The following is a 3,860-nucleotide window of genomic DNA, read 5'->3' on the forward strand; positions in this document are numbered from 1 at the left end:
CATCGCACGTCGACATTACAAAATATGAATGGTTCAAATCAAATAAAAGACTGCAAAATACATTTTATTATTTTTTATTTGGTGCTTTCATTTGTTATGTTTGGCATAGCGGTGTATTTTAAAAAGTGCAAGTTTATTGTAAGCAAAGTGAAGTTAGCAGAATTTCAACAAGCCTAAAATAAATTAAGCTGTTTTGAAAAGCAAACGATGAAAAGCATAAGCGGCAAATAAAATAATGAAGCATTATCCATTTTCCGTATGCTCATACGAAGTTCGGATTTCTAAATTAACTAACATTTCCAATTCCTTTGCATTTGTCATCATAAATACGAACAGTATTTATTATAGTTGATGAGTTGTTTGTTGGGAGATGTCCATTAGGTTATAGGTCACGGAATGTTTGAAACTCCTCGATTAGAGAAGGTTCTCTTCGTGTCCTTCGCGGAGTCTCCGGTAAGTATAGTTTCCTAAAAATGTTGATTAAGTAATTTCAATATACATTTGCTATTGTCTTGGTTACTCACTCCCAACATGCACGGAGAACTAGAATCAAACAAGCAAGAACAAAGTAAAGCCATATTCTCATCAAGAATAAATTATCTCGATAAAAGAATTTTTCAACATCGCATCGAAGCGTATTATTGAAATGTTGTTCACACATCGACATTTCAAAGGAAAAGTGTTTAAAATCGAGTAAAAGAGTACAAAATAAATTTCTTTATATTTTTTTGCTTTTATTCTTTTTATGTTCGGTACAATAAACGAATTTTATACAGAGTTATTTTTTTTAATCAATCAAAAAATTTCATACGACGAGAAATACAATAATGAAATATCATTCATTTTCTGTACGATCACATGAACTTCCTCCAAAACGAAATTGATCAACACTACCCAAACCTTGCATAACTCATAATACATACATGTAAAATGATCTTTAAATATTAGATACACTATAAATTTGTAAATACCAAAAGTATTTATTATATGCGATGACAAATGTTATAGGTCACGGAATGTTCGAAACTCTTCGATGATGATAATGTAACATCATTATGCAGATGCTTTCGAATTGTCTACTTACTCCCAGCCTACACGCAATAATAATAGTGTTTTCACTATACAAAACAATCCGAACGTTAAGTAAAGCAATATTCTCCAAAAAATAAATCATCATTTGCAAATAATTCTCCAATAGCAAACTGACCAACATAACTGAAAACTTGCACTTCTCATCATACATACATTTAAAATGATCTTTAAGTATTAAATGCATCGTAAATTTATAAATACGAATGGTATGTGATGAGAAATGAGAAGTCACGAGTTTCCAATAGGTTATTGGTCACGATATGTTCGAAACTCCTCGATGGGAGAAGGTTCCAGTCTTCGGGGTTGCGTTTGTCGACATATAGCCCTGAAAACGACGATTATGTAACTTTGATGTGCAGATGCATTTGCATTGTTTACTTACTTTCAGCATGCATAACATAATATGATTGTCATCGCCAAAGAAAACAAACCGAACGTGGAGGAAAGCAACACTCTCCAAAAAAATAATTTATCACGTGCAAATAGTTCTTCTATATCGCATAGAATGGAATATTCAAAATCATCGCACGTCGACATTACAAAATATGAATGGTTCAAATGAAATAAAAGACTGCAAAATACATTTTATTATTTTTTATTTGGTGCATTAATTTGTTATATTTGGCATAGCGGTGTATTTTAAAAAGTTTGTTTGTAAGCAAGCCCAAAATAAATTAAGCTGTTAGAAAGCAAACGCTGAAAAGCATAAGCGGCAAATAAAATAATGAAGCACTATCCATTTTCCGTATGCTCATACGAAGTTCGGATTTCTAAATTAACTACCATTTCTCATTCCTTTGCATTTCTCATCATAAATACGAATAGTATTTATTATAATTGATGAGTGGTTGGGAGACATGAGATGTCCATTAGGTTATAGGTCACGGAATGTTCGAAACTCCTCGATTAGAGAAGGTTCCCTTTTCCTAGTCCTTTTTAGCGGAATCTCCATGAAGTATAGAAACCTAAAAATGTTGATTAAGTAATTTCAATATGCATTTACTATTGTGTTAGTTACTCACTCCCACAATGCACGGAGCACTAGAATCCAAAAACAAATCCATGAGAAAGCAAATATTCTCATCCATGAAAAATCTTCTCGATGGAAGAATTTTTCAAAATTGCATCGAATCGTATTATTGAAATGTTGTTCACACATCGACATTTCAAAGGAAAAGTGTTTAAAATCGAGTAAAAGAGTATAAAATAAATTTCTTTATATTTTTTTGCTTTTATTCTTTTTATGTTCCGTACAATAAATAAATTTTATACAGTTATTTTTTAATCAACCAAAAAATATCATACGATGAGAAATAGAATAATGAAATATTATTTATTTTCTGTATGATCACATGAACTTTCTCCAAAACGAAACTGATCAACACTACCCAAACCTTGCATATCTCATCATACATACATTTAAAATGATCTTTAAATATTAGATACACTATAAATTTATAAATACGAAATGTATTTATTATATGCGATGAGATATGTTATAGGTCACGGAATGTTCGAAACTCCTCGATGAGAGAAGGTTCCCGTCGTAGCGGTGGTCTTCGAGGACGTCTCCGTCGGAATGCATATCTAAGAAATGATGATAATGTAACTTCATTATGCTTATCCTTTTGAGTTGTCTACTCACTCCCAGACTATACGCATTAATAATAGTATTGTCAATATACAAAACAATCCGAACGTTAAGTAAAGCAATATTCTCCAATAAAATAAATCATCATATGCTAATAATTCTTCTAAATCGCACTGAAGCGAATATTCAAAATCAAGATCACACGACGACATTACAATACACGAACTGTTAAAATTTGGAAGAGAAACTACAAAATAAGTTTATTTTTACATATATGCTTTTATTCTTTTTATGCTCAATACAGTAAATTTCAGCTAGTTTTTTTTTTAATTTTTTTTAAATACATTGAAAGCAAAAGCTAAAAAAAGCTATTGAGCTATTTTTGAAATCATATTGCCGCAAAGAAAATAAAGAAGCTTATTAATTGCATGCATGCTGACACCAAGTCCCCAATTCTATTTTGACCAACAATACTAAGTTCTTTGCATTTCTCATCATATATACATTTAACATGATATTTATAAATTTTTGATTGCATCATAAATCTATAAATACCAACATTTTTTAATACATATGATAAGAATTAGGTAGTTATATGTTTCCAATAGGTTGTAGGTCACGAAATGTTCTCATCTCGATAAAAATGGGTTCCTGTTGTTTGCGAGGACATCTCGGTGGACTGTCATTACTAAAAATGATGATTAATTAACTTACACATCCAGGTGGTTTTGTATTGTTTACTCACGCGTAGTAATGTTTAATTATAGCAATGCAGAACTCGAGGCAAGTAAAAGCGACAGCAGAATAAAGCAATATTTGCAAACATAAATATATGTCATTTGCGAGCATTTCTTTCATTTCGCATTGTAGAGGATCTTCCAAATTCTCACAATTCAACATTTTAATAGAAAGTGATTAAATCGAGTAAAAGTCTGCTATTTATGTTCCTTCATATTATTTTTTATTTGCTTTTATTATTTTTATGTGTTCAGTACAACAGTCGATTTTATATATTGTGGATTTTTTTTGGAAATGAAATGAAGTTAGACGTATTTCAATTCGAACAAAATAAATTCATTTTAAAAAATCAATCATTTTTATTCTCATAAATATTGAAAACGAATTTATTCAATACTAAAACGAAATGCATTGTTTTAACCAAAACATAATATTACAA

At 30.3% G+C, this 3,860-nt stretch overlaps 2 long non-coding RNA genes across 2 annotated transcripts; both read right to left on the reverse strand.

Moving 5' to 3' along the window:
* Positions 1-58: 58 nt before the first annotated feature.
* LOC108566727 lies at positions 59-671 on the reverse strand. Its single transcript, XR_001891219.1, has 2 exons — positions 525-671; positions 59-467 (listed from the first exon to the last, which is right to left on the reverse strand). It is a non-coding gene; the product is annotated as an uncharacterized LOC108566727 (long non-coding RNA).
* A 1,893-nt stretch (positions 672-2,564) lies between these two features.
* Positions 2,565-3,598, reverse strand: LOC108566726. The gene is made up of 3 exons (XR_001891218.1): positions 3,429-3,598; positions 2,738-3,371; positions 2,565-2,679 (listed from the first exon to the last, which is right to left on the reverse strand). It is a non-coding gene; the product is annotated as an uncharacterized LOC108566726 (long non-coding RNA).
* Between the last annotated feature and the right edge of the window lie 262 nt (positions 3,599-3,860).

The sequence above is a fragment of the Nicrophorus vespilloides genome, unplaced genomic scaffold, assembly GCF_001412225.1.
Source record: "Nicrophorus vespilloides isolate i.1.1-1 unplaced genomic scaffold, Nicve_v1.0, whole genome shotgun sequence".
Classification (NCBI taxonomy): domain Eukaryota; kingdom Metazoa; phylum Arthropoda; class Insecta; order Coleoptera; family Silphidae; genus Nicrophorus; species Nicrophorus vespilloides.